Source organism: Pongo pygmaeus, chromosome 3 (assembly GCF_028885625.2).
Source record: "Pongo pygmaeus isolate AG05252 chromosome 3, NHGRI_mPonPyg2-v2.0_pri, whole genome shotgun sequence".
Lineage (NCBI taxonomy): Eukaryota > Metazoa > Chordata > Mammalia > Primates > Hominidae > Pongo > Pongo pygmaeus.
The window spans coordinates 84,944,110-84,966,476 of record NC_072376.2 but is presented as its reverse complement, the minus strand read 5'-3'; the positions used below and the strand labels follow the sequence as shown (position 1 = coordinate 84,966,476).

The window sequence follows — 22,367 nt, the reverse complement described above, 5'->3', positions numbered from 1 at the left end:
ATTAGTGATACATTCCTTCTGTATTATTGTAGAACAAAAGATTTTTTTTAATTTTAGAGCTTATTAGTGACATCTTTACATTTAAAGTTGACATCAGACTGTTTTTAAAAGTCACTCTGTGGAATACGTCTGAATATATTTCTCTCACACATGTTTTGTCAAGGGCCTCTTTCACTCTTCTGTTTCTCCTTGAATCTGTTGGGCCAGAGAAGTACTTCTTGAGCTGCTAGGGATTCTCTTTTGAAATTGGGAACAATGGTAAATCTTCAGTACAAGCTTCTGTGTTACATAAATTTTTTTTTGTTTGTTTTTGTTTTTATCAAAGTCTGGTTCAATTTAATTTTCTTTTCTTTTTTTAATTATACTTTAACTTTTAGGGTACATGTGCACAACGTGCAGGTTAGTTACATATGTATACATGTGCCATGTTGGTGTGCTGCACCCATTAGCTCGCCATTTAACATTAGGTATATCTCCTAATGCTATCCCTCCCCACTCCCCGCACCCCACAACAGGCCCCGGAGTGTGATGTTCCCCTTCCTGGGTCCATGTGTTCTCATTGTTCAATTCCCACCTATGAGTGAGAACATGCTGTGTTTGGTTTTTTGTCCTTGCAATAGTTTGCTGAGAATGATGGTTTCCAGCTTCATCCATGTCCCTACAAAGGACATGAACTCATCATTTTTTATGGCTTGCATAGTATTCCATGGTGTATATGTGCCTGTTTTTTAATGAAAACACAAGCTTCTGGGTTATATAAATTGTTTTAATACAATGAAATATTTACATATACTGTTTTGGGCAGGATGCAGCAAATAAAATTTCATAAGCTAAGAGCTTGAATTTAGATATCTTTACTTACACCTGTAGGTTTAGAATAGGACACCCAACAGAAGCAAATGCTAAAATACCTCCAGATGCCTATAAGAACAGGAGAGGAAGACCCAAAGACACAAGCAGACACATACACACATACACACACACACTCACCACACACACACCAATAAAAAACTAATAAAAAGGGAACATTCATTCTAGCATTTGCCCAAAGTTATATGTGTAAGTATAACTTCCCAAAGAGGAAGGAGTCAGGCAACTCATGATTTCTCAGCAACAATGGCATATTGGCTAGCATCTGTTTTGATTGTCAGTACTCATGCTGCACTGGTCTTTTTTGTTAGCATCTGATGACCTATAGAAAGGATTTTCTAGACTTGAATGGTAAGCTGTAGCCATTCTGCAAATTTTGTTTTTATTGATTTTCTCCTACAATCACCAGAAACAGGCTAGAGTTACCAGGACTATCATTCAAATGAATAAGATTCTCAAATACAACTAAGCAAGCAGTCAAGAATCACCATGTATTTAAGCAAAGAGCTGCCAAATGCAAAAACAGAAGGGCTAATGTTGAGGAAGTGAAGATAATGGAAAAAAATTTATAATAGGGATAACTGATATTCTCAGATTTGAATGGATATTGCATTCCTGAAAGACAATCAGCCTGAATATAGTGAGACCCTATCTCTAAAAAAAAAAATAAATAAATAAATAAATAAATAAAAGATAAAAGAAGAATTAGCCAGGCATGGTGGCATGTGCCTGCAGTCCCAGATACTCAGGAGACTGAGGTGGGAGGATTGCCTGAGCCAGGGAGACTGAGGCTGCAGTGAGCTGTGATATCATGCCACTGTACTCCAGCCTAGGCCACAGAGTGAGATCCTGTCTCAAAACAAAAATGAAAACAAAAACAAAAAACAGTCCTTTAAAGGGAGGAAAATGTAGTTGGAGTTTTTGCAAGTAACCATCATAACCAATACAAGACATTTCAATTGATAGGCTGAATAGCTGAAAGGACAGAGCTGAAAATCAAATCAGTATACTGAAAGATGAAGAGAGTCGTTCACATAGGAAGCAATGCAAAATTATAAAGGGTTAATTCGATATTATATTAGTTTTGTATTGCTGCTGTAACAAATTACCACAAATTTACTGGCTTAAAACAACCCAAATTTATTATCTTACAGTTTTAGAGGTCAGAATCTTAAAGTCAAGGTGTTGGCAGGGCTCTGTTCCTTGTGGAGACTCTAGAAGATAATCTGTTTTCTTGCCTTTTCCAGCTTCTGGAGGCCAGCTGCATTCCTTGGCTTGTGGCCCTTTCCTCTATCTTCGAATCCAGCAATGAAGCATCTTCCAGTCTTTTTCTCCCTTTTCTCTCTGATCTCTGCTTCTAGTGTCACATCTCCTTTGACCCTGATATCCTACTACCTTCTCATAAAAATCCTTTTGATTACATTGGGTCTACCCAGATAATCCTGGATAATCTTCCCATTTCAAGATCCTTAACTTAGTGATGCCTGCAAAATATCTTTTGTTGTGTAAAGTTAACATATTTACAGTCTCTGGATAGTGGTATGTGACTATCCTGGGGGGCAAGGGCTGGGCTTTATTCTGTGTACTACAGAAAGTATGAGGAAAAAAAGTTAAAATAAATAAAATGCAGATCCTGAATACCCATAGCTATAAAATAGTAATGCCCTGGGAAAGTAAGGAGACAACAAATGGGAGAAAATGATCAATTAAATGAGAAAAAGAACACTTACTAGAGCTCAAGAAATCAGTAAGTCTCCAGGTTTCAAAGACCATGTGGTATTAAATAGGAGGTATAAAAAGAGAGCCACAGCTAGACATCAGTGAGATTTCAGATCTCCAAGGATAAAGAGAAATGTCCAAAAGCTTTCAGAGAGAAACAACAGTTTACATGCAAATAAATGAAAATCAGATTGCCATTAAGATTTTTAAAGCAATACTGAGTACAGTAAACCATGGAATAATGTCTTCAGAATTCTGAGATGAAATTATTATAAACTTAGAATTCTATTCTCGGCCAAAGTAGAATTCAAGAGTGAAGACTAAGAATAGTTTTGGATGTGTCAAAGAAAATTCCACTCAGTGCCCCTCCCTATTTGAGAGAATCCTAGTAAAAGCAAGAAGAAGTAAAATAAAGCAAATGGCAAAGGACACAAGTAACACCACAGAGCAAAGATGCTGGCAAAACTAATTGTTAAGTCTAAATAATTGATGAATATGTTGAAAAATAATAACAATCTGAAAGTTAAAACTACAGGTGATTCTAACATGGGCGCTGGCAGAGGGCAGGGTGGTTTGAGTAGGGTAGGAGAGAAGTGAAATGAAGCCAATAATTTTTTTGTCTTATTGGGTATGAAAAAATATCTTAATGTAGTTTATCTTTGAATTTTCTTGATTAAAAATTTTAAAATTAAAATAAAAATTGGATTGATAATGTTATGTGTTAGTATGTTTTGAAACAAATATTCTCACACACAGTTGGAAGGTATATATTTTTGTCTACTTTTTTAGTGGGCAATTTCGTAGCTTCTTTCAAGTTTTGAAATGAATAACCCCTTTGCCCTAGAAATGTCATCTCTAAGAATCGATTCTACAGAAGTATTTCTCCATGTGCAAAACAATTTGCAAGAATGCATATGTGGCATTATTTATAACAGTCAAAAATAGAAAATAATCCAAACCTACAGGAATGAATTAGGTTAATTATGAACAACCATGCTCTGGTTAAAAAATTAAGTAGTTGTAAGTATTTGCAGACATAGAAATATTATCAAGTCATATTTTTGAAGAAAGAAGTTATGAAGGGTGGCTATAATTCTATTTATTGTAAGTGATTCTGAAAAGTTGTATATATTCACATATACATAATACATAATTGTATGCAATTACAGAATTGAGTCTGGAAGGATATAAGCCAAAATGCTAATAATTATTATCCTTGGGAGGAGATTTTATCTAGCAGAATATTTTGCTGTTAATTACTACTTATATTATTTTACAATAAGAATATATTTGTGTATTATGCACATTACTCATATAACATTTAAAAATTTAAAAAATCAAATAGCAAAATCTCCTGAAATACTACACCCAAGGAAAATTACTGTCAACAGCTTGGTGAGCATATATCTGGACCACTTGATTATGCATATGGTTATACAGATGTATTTAATTTTCCATAAATAAAAGTATATGACTGCATTTAAAAATCATTTTTAATTAATTTTTGGGGGGACATAATTGTAGATACATATGTGATTGGGAAAAATACTACAGAGAGACTGCGTATACACTTCCCCTTGTTTATCTCAATGGCAAAATCTTGTAAAATCACAACTATGGTACCGACATTGATAGTCAAGCTATAGAACATTTCCATCTCCACAAACATCCCTCATGCTGCTCTTTTACAGACCCACTTCCCTCCCACCTCACTCCCCTCCTGATAACTCTAATATGTTTGCCATTTCTATAATTTTGTTATTTCAAGAATGTTACATGAATGAAAAGATACAGAGTGTAACCTTTGGGGTTGACTTTTTCACTGGGAATAATTCTCTAGAGATTTGTCCAGCTTGTTCCTACGTGTATCAACAGTTCATTCCTTTTTATTGTTCATCGATATTCAATGACATGGATGTACCACAGTTTAATGAGTCACTCGTTGAAGGACTAGGTTGTTTCCAGTTCTTGGCTGATGCTAATAATTTTGCCACAAACATTTGTTTACAGATGTTTTTATGAGCATAAATCTCAATTTCTTTAGGGTAAATACCAAGGAGTGCAGTTGCTAGGTCTTACGGTAATTGCATGTTTAGTTTTTTTAAACTGTCAAAGCATTTTCCAGAGTGACTGTACTATTTTACATTATGTCTCCCTTCCAATTTACATGCTGTTTATTTATTTTTCTTGTTTTAGTGCACTGACTAGAACTTCCAGCACTATACTGAATAGGAGTGCTGAGAGCAGAAATCCTTATCTTGCTCTTGGTCTAGAGATAAATAATTCAGTTTTTCACCATTAAATATCATGTTAGCTATAGAGTTTTGTAGATTTTAAAAAATCAAGTTTAGGAAATTACCATGTATTTCTGTTTTTATAACGTTAAAGAATTATAAATTGGTTCTAAACTTTGTTAAATTCATCTTCTGAATTAATTGATGTGATTTTTCTTCTTCAGTCTGCTAAAATGGTGGATTATATTGATTGATTCTCAATCACTTAACCAGCCTTGCATTTCTGAAATAAGCTTCATTTGAATGTGGTGTTTCATCATTTTATATATTGCTTACTTCTATTTGCTAACATTTTGATAAGGATTTTTGCATCTATACTGATAAATATTGGTCTGCAGTTTTCTTTCTTTTTGTTTTTAAAAAATGTCTTTTTCTTATTTTGGTATCAAGGCAATATTAGCTTCATAAAATGAATTGGAAAGTGGTTCCTCATTTTCTGTTGCTGGGAGAGGTTTTAGTTTTGCTTTTCCCCAATTGGTGTTAATTCTTTAAATGTTATTATAAATATTATTTATTTATTTAAGAAAACACATTTATTAAGCATTATCAGACTATTACATTTAGCAATCAATGGCATGGGTGCAAAAACATATATATGTACATTAAGACTCTTTGTTGGAATGCTTTACACTTGCCACAAAACAGAAACTAAAATAATCTGTTGTACAATTAGTCATAAATACAATCCTCAAGTTTTCCCCAGACTCGTGAGTATTGTCTAAAAGATGTCTTCTTTGTAGCAGCTAGGCTCTGCCACCACTGTGCTTGGCTGAGTTCACAAATCTGCTGTGACCTGTAGCTTCCCCGTCACGTCTCTGGCTCTCCTCTCCTGTGAAATTTTCTTTCCTGGCAGGAATTGAAATCTGCCACTGCTATAGCTACTGCTGCTACCAGAACTACCATAGCCACCTTGGTTTCGTGGTTTGGCAAAGTATTGGCCTCCACCACGTTTGGGGCCAAAGCTTCTGCCTCCAAAGTTTCCTCCCTTCATGGGTCCAAAATTTGAAGACAGATTGTTGTAATTGCCAAAATTGTTGCTTCCACCACCTCCAAAATTGCTTCCATCATTACCAAGTCCATTGTAGCCATCCCCATGGCCACCATATCCACCACCACCACGGCTGCCACCAAAGCCACCATGACCACTGACACTTCCTCCATGAACAAAGTTGTCATTTCCACCGAAACCACCCCATGACCAGCACCAAAGTTTCCAGATCCACTTCAACCTCTGGCTGGATGAAGCACTAGCCATCTCTTGCTTTGACAGGGCTTTCCTAGTTTCACAGTTGTGGCCATTCACAGTGTTCTATTTGTGAATGATAGTCTTATTCACGGAGTCATGGTCGTCAAAGGTCACAAAGTCAAAGCACCTTTTCTTGCCACTGCCTCTGTCAGTCATGATTTCAATCACTTCAATTTTCCCATACTGTTCAAAATAATCTCTTAGGTGATGTTCTTCAGTGTCTTCTTTAATGCCACCAACAAATATCTTTTTCACAGTTAAGTGGGCACCTGGTCTTTGAGAATCTTCTCTTGAGACAGCTCTCTTTGGTTTTACAACTCTTTCATCCACTTTATGTAGCGTTGCATCCATGGCTGCATCCACCTCCTCCATGTGACAAACCCAAAGCCCCTGGAGCACTTGGTGTTTTGGTCTCTCATTACCACACAGTCCATGAGCATTCCCCATCATTCTGAATGGCTGCTCAGACTCTCATCGATTGTTTGAAAGCTCTCTGCACCTGTTCAGGCTCTTTGGGAGATGCTGACTTAGACATGATGGCAGTGGGAAGAGAGACTTTAATGATTCTCCCTTGGCAGCATCCACAGGCAGAAAGGAGCAAACTAATGAATGTATTTCCATGGTTTATTTAGACATGTGTTAGTTTTCAAATATTTGGAAGTTTTATTCTTATCTTTCTTTTATTGACTTGTAGTTTGTCTCCCTTGTGGTCAGACAATACATTGTGTATTATTTCAATTCTTTTAAATTGTCGGGGGTTTGTTTTATCTCTCAGGTTATAGTTTGTTTTGGTGTATGTTCCATGCATGGGCTTTTGGAAATAATGTATATTCTGTTTTTTAAATGCCAATTATATTTTGATGGTTTTATGGTGTTGCTGAGTATTATGCTGCTTCCTTCTGTTCTTCATGGTGTCTGATGAGAAATCTGCTGTCAATCTATGTGTTTTTGGTTTTTTTTTTTCCTATAGTAAGCAGTAATTTCTCTCTCACCACTTTGAAGATTTTTTTTCTTTGTGTTTAGTTTTCAGATGTGCCTTGGTGTGGATTTTCTTGAGTTTTTCCTGTTTGAGATTCACTCAGCTTCTTAAATCTCTAGGTTTACAGTTCTGGCTAACTTTGGGAATTTCCAGTCATTATTTCTTAAAGTACTATTTCAGCCCTACCTTTTTTCTTCTCTCCTTTCGGAAATTTGTCAGACATTTGTAACTTCCTTGCCATCCTGGTGTCGGCATCTATTAACTGTCCTTTCATTCAGGTTGAGATTTTCTGGTTCTTAATATGATGAGTGATTTTCTACTGAAACCTAGATATTTCCATATTATGTTGTGAGGCACGGCATCTAATTGTAACCTTCTGTTTTAATTGACATTTTTGGATAGTACTCTGGCAGGAGAAGGGTGCTGCCACCTCTTTATGACTTCACACATATGGAAATAGAAGTTCAGGTCCCCACTTGGCCTCTGTTGATACCCAACAGATGGTAGTCCTCTTCTGCCTGATGAACAGGAGTAGGAGTTGTAGCTACCCAGTGCTCTCTGGTGACTCCTTGATTGCGTTCAAGACTAGCATGGGCAACATAATGAGACCTTGTCTCTACAAATAATAATAATAATAATGATAAAATAACCAGATGTGGTGGTGCAAACCTGTGGTCCCAGCTACTCAGGTGGCTGAGGCAGAAGAACTGCTGGAGCTGAGGCTATAGTGAGTCAAGATTGCACCACTACATTCCAGCCTGGCTGACAGAGCAAGACCCTGTCAAAAACAACAACAACAACAAAAAAAAAAAACTGCTCAAACTAGAACAAGCAGAGGAGACAGACACTTTGGTTCTCACACTAACTCACTGTATCTCACTCTGGAACCAGGCAAAGCCACTTGGATTTCTTGTCTGTATTTCCTTCAACTATAAAGTGAAGGTAGTTGAGTTAGTAGTTATCTAAGGTTATTCTTAGCTCCTAAACTTTATGTTTTCCTTGCTGTGGGCTATCATAATATCACTGAGGTGATGGCTCCACCATCTGTTTCCAGGTTTTTGACCATTGTTGTTTTATTTTTATTTTTATTGTTGTTATTTAAATTTGTTTTTCATATGAAGGATATGGGCGAGTGCATCCTTTAGTTGCCATGTGAAGATTTTTCTATATTTAGTTTATCTGTCCTGGGGTGAGTGGAAGAGCCAATCACCACCCTGAATTTCTTAATACACTATGCATACACCACCATATGGAATATGGACTATGTCCTAGCTCTCTCCTTTCAGAGCCATTTGACTATGTGCAAATTATTTAATCTGTTTAGGCCTCAGTTTCCTCATCTGTAAAACAGAGAGAAAGCTATTTGTCTCACAGCTCTCCCTCAGAAGTAAATGATGTAATGAGTGGGAAAGGCTTCTGTGAAATGAATAGAAGTCAGATGTAGAGTAGCTGAATAACCTGCTATAGCAACGGTCTCCACAACTTTTTTGGCACCAGGGATCAGTTTCTTGGAAGACAGTTCTTCCATGGACAGAGAGTGGGCTGGGGTGGGAAGGTTTGGGGATGAAACTGTTCCGCTTTAGATCATCAGGAGGCATTAGAATCTCATAAGGAGTTTACAACCTAGATCCCTCTCATGTGCAGTTCACAATAGGGTTCATGCTTCTATGAGAATCTAATGTTGCCACTGATCTGACAGGAGGCAGAGCTCAGGTGGTAATGCTTGCTGGTCTGCTGCTCACTTCCTGCTGTCTGGCCAGGTTCCTAACAGGCCATGGAACCTCTAGTGTTGGGGTCCCCAACCCTCAGACCACCAACCAGTACCAGGGACTCCTCTGCCAGAGGGACCTGTTACCACTAGATGACAGGATGGAGGTATTAAGTTTGCCCACCTTACTTAGCTATTCCATACTCTTTTGACAGTGTCTATTTCTTTCCCTCTTTTTTAAAAAAAAAAAATTATTTATTTATTTATTTTATTTTATTTTAATAGGTTTTTGGGAAACAAGTGGTGTTTGGTTACATGAATAAGTCCTTTAGTGGTGATTTTTGAGATTTTGGTGCACCCATCATCTGAGCAATGTACGCTGTACCAAATGTGTAGTCTTTTATCCCTCACCCAACTCCATCCTTTCCCCAGAGTGCATTGTGTCATTCTTATGCCTTTGCACCCACATAGCTTAGCTCCCACTTATGAGTGAGGATATACGATGTTTGGATCCTTCCTGAGTTACTTTACTTAGAATGATGCTCTCCAGTTTCATCCAGGTTGCTCCAAATGCCATTATTTTGTTCCGTTTTATTGAGTAGTATTCCATGGGATATATATACTACATTTTCTTTATCTACTCATTGATTGATGCGTATTGGGGTGGTTGCATATTTTTGCAATTGCAAATTGTGTTGCTATAAACATGGGTATGCAAGTATCTTTTTTGTATAATGACTTCTTTTCCTCTGAGTAGATACTCAGTAATGGAATTACTGGATCAAATGGTAGGTCTACTTTCAGTTCTTTAAGGAATCTCCACACTGTTTTCCATAGTGGTTGTACTAGTTTACCACTAGTAAACCACCAACAGTGTAAAACCGTTCCTTTTTGACCACATTTTTGCCAACATCTATTATTTTTTGAATTTTTGATTATGGCCATTCTTGCAAGAGTAAGGTGGTATTGCATTGTGGTTTTGCTCTGCATCCCTGGTAATTAGTGATGTTGAGCATTTTTTCATGTTTGTTGGCCATTTTTATATCTTCTTTTGAGTACTGTCTCTTCATTGCCTTGGCTTACTTTTTCATGGGATTGTTTGTTTTCATCTTGCTAATTTGTTTGAATTTCTTGTAGATTCTGGATATTAGTCCTCTGATGGATGTATAGTTTGTGAAGATTTTCTCTCACCCTGTGAGTTGTCTGTTTACTCTGCTGATTATTTCTTTTGCTGTGCAGAAGCTTTTTAGTTTAATTAAGTTCCATCTATTTATCTTCATTTCTATTGCATTTACTTTTGGGTACTTGGTCATGAAGTTTTTGCCTAAGCCAATGCCTAGAAAGGTTTTTCCAATGTTATCTTCTAGAATTTTTATGGTTTCAGGTCTTACATTTAAGTCTTTGATCCATCTTGAATTGATTTTTGTATAAGGTGAGAGATGAGGATCCAGTTTCATTCTTCCACATGTGGCTTGCCAGTTATCCCAGCACCATTTGTTGCAGAGGATGTCCTTTCCCCCACTTTATATTTTTGTTTGCTCTCTCAAAGATCCATTTACTGTAAGTATTTGGCTTTATTTCTGGGTTCTCTATTCTGTTTCATTGGTCTATGTGTGTATTTTTATACAAGTACCATGCTGTTTTGGTGACTACGGCCTTATTATATAGTTTGAAGTTGGGTAATATGATGCTTTCAGATTTGTTCTTTTTACTTAGTCTTGCTTTGTCTATGTGGGCTCTTTATTGGTTTTAAACAATTTTTTTTTCTAGTTCTGTGAAGAATGATGGTGGTATTTTGATGGTAATTGCATGGAATTTCATAGATTGCTTTTTGCAGTATGGTCATTTTCACAATATTGATTTTACTCATCCATGACATAGGATGTGTTTCCATTTTTTTTATGTTGTCTATGATTTATTCCAGCAGTGTATTGTAGCTTTCCTTTTAGAGGTCTTTTGCCTCCTTGGTTACGTATTTCCTGAGTATTTTATTTCTTTTGCAGTAAAAGGGATTGAGTTATTGATTTAATTCTCAGCTTCATTGCTGTTGGTGTATAGTGGGGCTACTGATTTATGTACTTAATTTTGTATCCTGAAACTTTGCTGAACTCATTTACCAGTTCTAGGAGCTTTTTGGATGAGTCGTTAGGGTTTTCTAGGTACACAATCATGCCATCAGCAAACAGTGACAGTTTGACTTCCTGTTTACCAATTTGGATGCCTTTTATTTCTCTCTCTTATCTGCTCTGGCTAGGACTTCTAGTATTATGTGGAATAGAGGTGGTGAAAGTGGGCATCCTTGTCTTGTACCAGTTATCACGGGGAATGCTTTCAACTTTTCCCCATTCAGTATAATGTTGGATGTGAGTTTGTCATAGATGGCTTTTATTACCTTAAGGTATGACCCTTCTATGCTGATTCTGCTGAGGATTTTAATCGTAAAGGGATGCTGGATTTTTCCAAGTGGTTTTTCTGCATTTATTGTGATGATCATGTGATTTTTGTTTTTAATTCTGTTTATGTTGTATATCACATTTATTGACTTGTGGATGTTAAACCCTCTCTGCATCCATGGTATGAAACCCACTTCGTCATTGTGGATTATCTTTTTGATAAGCTGTTGGATTCAGTTAGCTAGTATTTTGTTGAAGATTTTTGCATCTATGTGCATCAGAGATATTGGCCTGAAGTTTTCTGTTTTTGTTATGTTTTTTCCTGGTTTCGGTATTAGGGTAATACTGGCTTCACAGAATGATTTAGGGAGGATTCTGTGTTTCTCTATCTTTTGGAATTGTGTCAATAGGAATGGTATTACTTTTTCTTTGAATGTCTAATAAAATTCCGCTGTGAATTCATCTGGTCCTGAACTTTTTTGGGGGTAACTTTTTAATTACCATTTCAATCTTGCTGCTTATTATTGGTCTGTTCAGAGATTCTATATCTTCTTGGTTTAATCTAGGAAGGTTGCATATTTCCAGGAATCTATCCGTCTACTGTAGGAGTTCTAGTTTGTGCATGTGAAAGTGTTCATAGTAGCCTTGAATGATATTTTGTATTTCTATGGTATTGATTGTAATATCTCCCTTTTTGTTTCTAATTGAACTTATTTGTATCTTCTGTCTTCTTTTCTTGGTTAATGTCAGTAATGGTCAGTCAATTTTATTTATCTTTTCAAAGTACCACCTTTTTGTTTAATTTATCTTTTGTCTTGTTTTTGTTTGTTTCAATTTCATTTAGTTCTACTCTGATCTTAGTTTTTTCTTTTATTCTGCTGTGTTTGGGTTTGGTTTGTTGTTTCTCTAGCTGCTTGAGATGTCACCTTAGATTGTCTATTTGTGCTCTTTCAGACATTTTGATGTAGGTATTTAATGTTATGAACTTTCCTCTTAGCACTTTCTTTGCTCTATCTCATAGGTTTTGATAGATTGTGTCCTTGTCTTCAGCTACCAGGGCAAGTAGAGAAAGACTATCAGGTGGGAGCAGGGTTAGGTGTGTCTGAGCTCAGACTCTCCTTGGGCAGGGCTTGCTGCAGTTACTGTGTCTGTGGGAGATGGCGGCATAGTTCCCAAGCCAATGGAGTTATGTTCCCAGGGGGATTATGGCTGCCTCTGCTGTGTCACATAGGTTACCAGGGAGGTAGGGGAAATCTGGCAGCCTCAGGCCTCACCCAGCTCCCATGCAGCCCACAGCCCAAAAGGCTGGTTTCACTTCCACAGTGCCCCCCACAACAGCACTGAGTTTATTTCCAGGTAGCCAGTGAGCAAGGCTGAGAATTTGTCCTATGCTACAAGCCTCCTAGCCAGGAAAGCAAACAGACTCACAGTTCCTTGGCTGTCCCATGGAGCCTGCAGCGGCAATCTGCCTCCTTCAAAGGGTCTGCGGATTCTCTCAGCTTTCCTGAGGTGTTCCTATTGTAGTTCCTGGAGCAAAAGTTGATGATGTGCATCATCATATGCTGCTCTTTCCATTGGACTGGGAGCTGCAAGTTAGTCCTGCCTTCTATCTGCCATTTTCCCCTATATACCCTCTATTTCTTTCCCATTTTCATTACTCCATCCACCATTCAGGTTTTACCTCCTTTGCTCCCAGTACTTCCAGACCAGCATTGTGAAGTTCTTCTTTTAAGTTGTCAAAGGAAGAATTTTTGGCCACACATTTGGAATTGCCTGTCCTCATTCTTCAGCTACTTTGTTGGCTTACTAGCCTTGACTACTCAGGAGGGAAGCCAAGTATCTCTGCCTGGGGGGCTTGGCTGCCATTCCTGCCACATAGGGAACCAATACCATAGAACTTTTTCACATGTTCACGTGTGACTCAGCATTTTTGGTGGTCTGATATCAAGGGGACCCCTGAGGGCTTGAGTCAAGGAGAAGAACTCTCCATCCCCAGCACCTGGGAAGTCAGTTTCATGCCCAACCCCATCTCACTGGAGTGTGGGAGGTTTAGTACTTTACAGCAGACTCCAAAACCTTCTGTAGTTCATGTGTTATTGGGACAGATGCAGATAGAGTTTCTATTGTTTGGGGTTTTTTTTTAAGTAAACGCCTAATTGGAATCAATACCACCAAAACATGAATGAATATAGTTCCTTTCTTACTTGCTATTGTTAGAAGATATACAGATATGCAGTGAGACCTCCAAGTCCTGGAGCAGGCCTACTCACTGACAAAGGTGCCTCAAACCCAGTACTGTCCTTCCATATAGGCAATGTAGATGGTCTCCAAAAGATGTGATCTATGAAGTCATTATTTAAAACCTCCTTCCTAAAAATGTCATCTTATTAGTCCAGCTGGAATACACAAATTTCCACCATTTGGGCTTAAGGCATTGTTTCTTATTGTATGCCCCACGAAAATGCATGTCCCATCACATGGATTTTACATAATTTTTTTTGTTTATTTGTTGTGTTAGCACAAGGAACTGTATCTCAGAAAAAAAGACTGGGTTTTGATGCGGTCAGAGCATAGGATATTTTAGAGGAAAAAGAGAGACCAGAGATTATTATTATAGATAGCATCTGACAAATATACATGTTCATAAAGAGACAGAATAGTATAGGGTTAGGGGTTATCAGTAGATTAAAAGAGACAATGTGTATGAAGTCTTTAGCCCACAGACTGACACAATGTAAGCACTAAACCAATATTATTATTACTACAGTGTGCCTCACACTTTCCAGATACTGGGGCTACGACATAGAATGATACAGACTTGGTTCTTGCCCTCCGGGAGCTGAATTTGGTAGCTAAGCAACTAACTAATAATTAAAATAGCATTTATGGTGAATACTATGGCATGAGAAGGTCAGAGTAGGGTATTAGGAGAGCATGCAGCAGAGGCTCATAGTTTAGTATTTTGCCTAAGAGAGCTTTCTAGAGAAGGTGATTTTCTATCCTGAGGCCTGAATGAGGAATGAGTGATGTGGGAAACGGGAGGAGAGGAGAGTTTCAAATATGGGGAACATATGCATGAAAATCCAGAACTGGGACAATCAAGGCATGTTTCAAGAGCTACAAAGGAATTTAGTTGTTGGAGGATAGAGTACCAGAGGGTCACTACATTTAGATGATGCTGAAGAGGTTGGCAACAAAAAGGAGAGTGGGAAATTTCCAGTATCCTTTTGTTGATTGAAGCTGGAACTGACTACCACAAAATCAGAAAAACCGTGGTTACCAGTACAAATCTGCTAATTGCTTTTGGAACATCAATGCTGCAATCAACTTTTCTTAAATTGGTGAGAAAACAGAATGTTCTGGTTACCACTTTCATGTTCTGAATCATATGCCACAACTGAAATATTGTTGCTTCTCTGTTTACAAGTTTTTCTTTTTTCTTCCCTCAGAAGGGTCAAAGAGAGCCAAACATATCTTCTTTCACATTTCTTAACATATACCATGTGTGGGCTTACAAAGAAGAACAAGCAAGGACCCTTTAGTATAGAAGAAGACCCAGTTGAATAAATAGGAAGCTCAAAATATTATAAGCTTTAAAAATAATAGGTATATAGAAAATTAAATAACACAATACATCTCTTGTCCACTCCTACCCTCTACTACAGTAACCATTGTTAATAAATTAGTGTGAATTTCTTTTTACATCTTTCTCTAAGAGAAACACAGATAAAGCTATATTCACAAAAAAGCTGTTTTCTTGTTTTTAAAAGGGATAATAGTACCTCATCTATTACTTTGCAACTTGTATTTTTATTTAATAATACATCATAGACAACACTCCAGTTTTACAATCACAAAGATTTAATCCAATCTTTTTCATGGCTACATATTATTCCCCAATATAATGTGCTGTAAGGTAATCAACCTTTCCACTATTGGTGGACTTTCAGATTGTTCTCAGGGTGTGTGTGTGTGTGTTTATCTGTGTGTTTTGCTACAAAGTACTAAAATAAATGTGCATATATATGGAATTTTTCTATGGGTTGTCATGGCAGGTGCCAAAAGTGGGATAAATGAGTCAAATGTGTGTATATTTTAATAATCATTAGATTTTGCCAGATATTTTTGCAAAATGTTGTGGCAAATGATGATAATGTTCTGTGTTCTCAGTAGACTAGAATACCATCACTCTTTTTAATTGTAACCAATCTGATGGGTGGCAAATTATATCACATTGTTATTTTAATTTGAAATTTTTTTTGGTCCGGTGGGCTGGAGCATATTTTCGTTTTCTTATTTGCCTTCCTTATATATTATTTTGTATATTCTTAATTCATAGGGTTTGCTTATTTTCTTATATTAAGTTACTTGCCCTTTTTATTTGTAGATTTTTATCATGTTGCAAAATTAATCTCTTGAAATATTGTGCACAACTAGTTTTCCAAATCTATAATTTGTCTCTGAATTTTTGATTCTCTCTGGGAAATAGGATGACTTTTTTGGAATACTGGGTGAGTACAGGGTCATCATATTGTATGGGGAGTGGTGGTGGACATACTACCTGCTCTCCTTTAACCCTATGGTATACTTAATTATGAATACAAAAATAAACACATGAAATAGATATGATGGCAAATTACTCTATTGTAAATATTTTCAAATAATCTAGCAATGTGAATTCCAGCACTGTCATTCTTCCTAGGTGATGAGGAAAATGTAACATTTATTTTCTTCAAATTAGAATTTTTTTTTTTTTTAAAAGAAATCCTAAGTATTTGAGGGGCAAGAAAATACCTGCTTTTTGCTTTATGGGAAGGTGTGAAACTTAGCTGCTTGCAATCAGATGAATTAACAAACTGAAAACAATCAAATCAGAGTAGAAAAACTGGGTTTTCCAGTTGTACAACTAGTTGCTCAAGAAGTTCAACTTCCTATTGTTCTGGCTTCTGATGTAACATTATAGCACACTCCATCCTGTAGTGCACCAATGAATTCAGATATTTTCTCAAGAATCCTTGTTAGAATTGTGGTACACATTAGGGCTGGACTAGAAGCAAGGATCCTGGAGGTGGGAGGGGACAAGAGCACATCTATCTCTCTATCATCTATCTATCTATTATCTATCTATCTATCTGTCTGTCTGTCTATCTATCTATCTATATTTTCTGACAAGACTAGAAGTTCTGGGCTGTAAGACTAACAAAACCTGTCGCTTTTTATGCTACATAATTTGGCATAGTGGTAAACATGCTACTCTGAGAGGCAAATAGATAACTGAGCTCAGAATTTTAATTCTTTTCCTCCCTATGGACATGTGTATTTTCAAAATACTATGCAAGTTCTTTTCCAATTTTTTTAGAAATTAACTTTTTCTTTTCTTCAGAGTTTCAAATCCTTGCTAGTGTTGTTTCTTTTCAGCATCTGATGTTACCTGTATTCTCCAAGTGATTTTTTGAAGCTTTTTAAAGGTCTGTCCATTTTTTTTGCTGCTTAACTTTCTAATCAATGAAAATTCAACACTAAGGGTGGGGGAAGGGGCAGGTGAGAAGAGTAGGAAGTTTTTAGAGCAAAAGAATGACAAAAACTCCAGGATTTTAATCTTCACTAAAGCACTTGGAATATCGTGTACCTGTAAATTACCAATTTCTCAATGTTTGCACTCTGAGATACCTACACATTGCAGTCAAATAATTTGTCTACCTGTTAATAATTTTTAATTAGTCTAACTGGGGGGCAGGAACCACACAGAGCGTTAAGGGTGTAATAGCTGGTAAGTGACAAGAGGGGTTGTGAATCCTTGTTCTTTACAGGGTAACTTCCCCTCTTACTCCCTGAAGGATGAGGTGAGACTGCCCAGCAAGGCTCCTCGGTGGGTGCTTCTTCCAACAAACTAATCACACACCATTACTGACAGCTAAAAATCTAACCACAGAAAATTACTGTACACTAATCTATTCCCTAAATTACTAAACACAACCTTGAAAATAAATACACATGATGGAGTGAGCAACTGGCATGTTCCACTGGTAACTACACAATATGAGTTGTATTTCCACTTTTCTTTAGAATATAAATATTTATGATGGAGTGTGAGAGTGAGCAATTTGGAGGGCATGCTCCTTTGGTAACTATACAATATTAGTTGTGTATCTATTATTCTTCAGAAATAGATCTTCATATGTTCCTCAAATATCCGTGAGGATTTCCCCTACCACCCTCTACCGGTGCACATTTCTGTTTGCTTCATTCTAGATGACCAATTTCCATAAGAAACCCACTCCTGACAAGCATTTTTTGAGTTTTAGAGGAATTCTCTGACAATCTGGCAGATACAGAAAGAATTTACAAGCAAACTACTGCCTTCCTTTTCAACATCACCTGGCTCCATGAACGCCTCTATTTCCTATTATCTCTTTGCTCCTTCTGTCTGAGAACTATCCCTCAGGATAATTCTGTCTGAGGATACTCCACATTTTCTCTTCTAAGAATGCCTAGTGGTTTTTTTTTTTCTTCTGAGTCATTGGGAGCAGCCATTACCCAGCTTTTGGGTGGAGGGAATAGTGATTCTCAGCTTTGTTTCTCTTCTCTCTTATCAAGGCATCCTGTGAGCCAGCAGCACTCAAACTTGTTATCTTAGAATTCCCTACAGCTTTTGTCTATGGGAGTGTATCTATCAACTTTTATCATACTCGAAATCGAAAATTTTTTTAAAAATATAATTTCCTTTAAAATAACAATAAGTGCATAATGTATTAATATACATGATATTTTTAATGAAAAGTAACTATTATTTCCAAGACAAAAAAAAATTAGTTAAAGAATAGCATTGCTTTTCTTTTTTTGCACATTTCTTTAATGTCCAGCTTGATAGAAGATACCTGCTTCTGTATTCTGCTATATTGTTTAGGTTGAACCATGCAAAGAAAATTCAGGCTCATAGTTGGAAAAGAGGAGTATTTTAAGATTTTCAGATAATTGTGGGTTGTTTTTTTTTTTTTTTTTGCTACTACACCAAAACTTGACAAATGGCAGTTTCTTAAAGGTTATATGCAATGTGGAAATCTGACACTATATCAATAAACATGCACTCTGTTACATTAAAATTTATTATCTGATCCTGCTTTTTGAATGGATCTTTTGCTCATACATTAGCCATTTAAAAATATTGATTTCCTGAATTATGTAGGCCTTTTAAATGCAGTTGTTAATGTTACCATCAATCTCAAAGAAAAGTCTTGCAGCAGTAGGAAGATGTCAAGATTCTACAGGCAAATACTGTATTTCTAAAATCTTAATTCCATTTGCAGTGGTAATGCTTTATACATACTTATATTTTTTTAAACCACAGAATATTAAAAACTTGTTTTCAGTGGTCAAGGCTTAAGAAAATAAGTGCATTTTGCTGTACCATCAAGGACATTTTAAAGTGTAACTGCACTCCCCTCTTTTTTCCTGCAAGTGTGTGGCAGTAAATAAATTAATGACTACTTCTGTAGTTTGGTACCAGTGCCTTGATTCATGCTAAAGTGCCAAAGGTTTTATCCTCCATTACTTTCATACTATCAATGTAAATGCTGAAACGGTGAAAAAGGCAGTGGCTTTTAATTTTATTTTGAAAATATTTTGAATACATTAACCCCCTGAAAGGCTCTTAGGTACTCTTAAGATTAACTGAATATTACCAGTGTAGCCAGTGTTGAGATACTACCCTTCTAGATCTTAAATTTTAATGTGCACACACCTTGTTGGAGGGCTTATTAAAACGCAGATTGTGATTTAGTAGTTCTGAGGTGGGATCAGAAAGTTGCATTTCTAACAAGTTTCCAGGTGAAGATGATGCTTCCTGTAGGTGGCTGCATTTTGAGTAGCAAGTCTAGCCCTGCATTGCCCCCAAATGATAGCCACTAACTACCTATGGCTAAATAATTTAAATTTAAAGTCATTAAAATTAATAAAATTAAATATCCAGTTTATCAGTCATATTAGCCACATTTTGAGTACTCAAAACCACCTGAGGCTGGTGACTATCAAACAGAAAAAGCATCGATCATTTTCATCATCTTAGAGTCTAATGGACAGTGCTACTCAGTAGCATCTTATTTACATGGAGTTAATAATGACAGGCAAATGTAACTGAATTTATTTAAATACTAGTTAGAAGATACTCTTTAAAACATTGGTGGGGTAACTTATTATGAATAACTGCCATGTTTTTTTTTTTCTGATCAATGCCACAAAGGCAGACAATTTAGGATTTTTAAAAATACTTTAAACTCAATAGCTTCACATTGCTTGACTAATTTCTTATAAACCTCCATAGTGTCATGTCATTATGAGTTACATAAACTGATAATTTGATGACTGGTACATATATTCCATTTTTGTGGGAGAAAGGATTCTATTTAAAAGATAAAATAATTAAGCATACCTGATACAGAGAAAGAAAAATCCCTTACTCACTGTAGAATTTACTGATTTTTATATCCAAAACATGGTCCTCCATAAAACTCACAAGGAACAATTTCAGTGGAAAAAGTTCCATTGGGGAGAATAAAAGGCTGTGCCTCAAAAGTTAGCACTCAGGATAGTGTTTCTCCTGGGCATGCCACTGCAGATAGCGTGCTGAGAGGCATTCCTTGGGGTTCATTTGGGCAGCTCTTGCTCTGGATGAGAGCTGGCCAAACTCTGTATACCCCACCTGAGTCAAGGAAACATTCCATATTAGGCTTTCCAAAAGCATTCCTAGTCTGCAAAGTTTGCAAGCTGAGACGAGCCTAGTTGGAGTGAGGAGCAAGTATAAAAACTAATAAAAATAGGAAGAGAAAAGAAGGGGAGGCCTTTTTAGATGGTACCATGAGCTCTTCTTTAGGATATTTTCTGTCTCCTCTATATCAACAAGTACCATAAGTACTGTATACTGTAAAGAGGAAGTTGTGAAACATAGCTCGTCACTTTGGGGGCTGCAAGAACATCTCAATAACAAAGCAAACACCTTTTGGTCAAGCATGCTAGTTTCAAGAGTAGATGTGGGTCCGGATGCTTTTGGAGAAGGGAAAAATTTCTACGCTCTTATTCATCTCCCTTTTTGTACCTAACATACTTCCATAAAATTTTTCAGTGAGAAATAATGAGACAAAGAGAGAGTGTTCCATCAGTCTCAGCCACTGGTTTGCCAGTGCCCAGAAACACAAGATTAGCAGCTCTTGTAATTTCATCCTCCAGGTAGGTGTTCTTGTCAGTTCAATTTCCATTTTAGTAGATGTGTCTTGGCTTTGAATCTTCTCAGACATCAGTAAAATCTCCCCACAGGAAACAAACTGATGGACTCCCTTGCATTCTGCATATAATAAACATGTTTTCCTATTGCTGCATTAATTGTCACTCTGGTTTTTGAGAGTCTATCTGGTACCACCATTCTCTCAGTCTCCTGGCCTCCACATACAAGGTTTCTGAGAACAACTCTTGACTGTGTGCTATGTCTAGGACCCTGCAATAAAGTCTCAGTGGTGACTATGATTGTGAGAAGCAAGGCTGGGGACATTGTTTTTGTTATTTAGTTCAGACAAAACTACATAGGGACATTCTATGTAAAAAGTAGGATTTGCTCTTTGGGGTGGAAGCGGGACAGAGAGGAAACAGCTCTTCACAAGACAATCTTCTGCTGGAGCTCAGTGCACAGCACTTGCTCCTCTTAGGCAGATGTGGCCTCTTTAGTTTACATAAGTCCCCACCTGAGCCACTTGCCTCAGTTATGCTACCTGCCTGGGCTCTGCATTTGCTGCAGGTGCATTTGCATCTGCTTCAAAGCACCCATCAGTCTCTTGTCAGTCTCATTGTCTATTGCACCTGTGGGCATAAGAGTGATAGCTGCTCAGTAGTGCAATGGTGAGACATTCCAGCTTGTGATGACAAGGGACTGGGACCATGTTCTCTGCAACTTCTCAATGAACAGTTGGCATTTACTGAGTACCTACTGTTAGGAAAGCAGGAGCCTAGAAGAGCCACAGTAACACCATTTTAAGTTCAGCTCCATCTTGAGAGTAACAAGGCACATCCCTTGCCAGTCACAACCAATGGTCATAAGATGTTTATAGTTGAGGAAACAGCCTAAAGATACCTACAAGAAAGGACACACTCCCACAACAACAGAGAATCCAGACGTCCCAATACCAATAACAATATATGCTTTCAAGACAGCAACAGTTATGCTTTGATGTACTCACACACTAAAATGTCGGGATAGTTTTATTTAAAACAATAGAATAATAAATTTTTTCATCCTGTTACTTTAAGGGAGTAAACCCTGAAGGCCAGCAGCTTAATTTAGCCTTTACATAGACAATACCCTTATTTAAGAAAATCTTAAAGATGTTACATTCCTCCGTTTGCTTTTTCTGAGGGTGCCCTACTCTGTAACAAAGCAGCTTCAATAAACTGTCTCTTTCAGTGCACTTTGAAACTTGGCTTGAATTTCTTCCTGTGTGAGATCCAAGAACCCTCTCTTGGGGTCTGGATCAAGACCCCATTTCCAATAACACTATTGATATGGTTTGGCTCTGGGTCTCCACCCAAATCTCGTCTTGAATTGTACTCCCATAATTCCCACATGTTATGGAAAGGACCCGGTGGGAGATAATTGAATCATGGGGGCAGGTCTTTCCCGTGCTGTTCTCATGATTGTGAATAATTCTCATGAGATTTGATGGCTTTATAAGGTGGAGTTTTCTTGCACAACCTCTCTTTGCCGGGCACCATCCACGTAAGATGTAACTTGCTCCTGTTTGCCTTCCACCATGATTATGAGGCTTCCTCAGCCACGTGGAACTGTAAGTCCAATTAAACCTTTTTCTTTTGTAAATTGCCCACTCTTGGGTATGTCTTTATCAGCAGTGTGAAAATGTACTAATACAACTACTATGTGCCAGGCCATGGGTTAGGTGGTAGCAGAGAGTGGGCCTTCCATACTTTGTAAAATGAAAGAAAAAAAAAAGGATGTCTTATGAATTTTTTACAACAACCACATCTACTAATGTGTGTTACAACTAGAGAAGCTTAATATTAAATATAATGGAGTAAACCCTGAAGGCAAACATGAAAGGCTTTTAGAATCCTCCATCTATTTCTCCTTAAAGGCATAACGGTTTCAGTGTTCACACAT

At 37.2% G+C, this 22,367-nt stretch overlaps 1 pseudogene; it reads right to left on the bottom strand.

Moving 5' to 3' along the window:
* Positions 1 to 5,658: 5,658 nt before the first annotated feature.
* LOC129034553 (heterogeneous nuclear ribonucleoprotein A1-like) lies at positions 5,659 to 6,664 on the bottom strand (annotated as a pseudogene).
* Between the last annotated feature and the right edge of the window lie 15,703 nt (positions 6,665 to 22,367).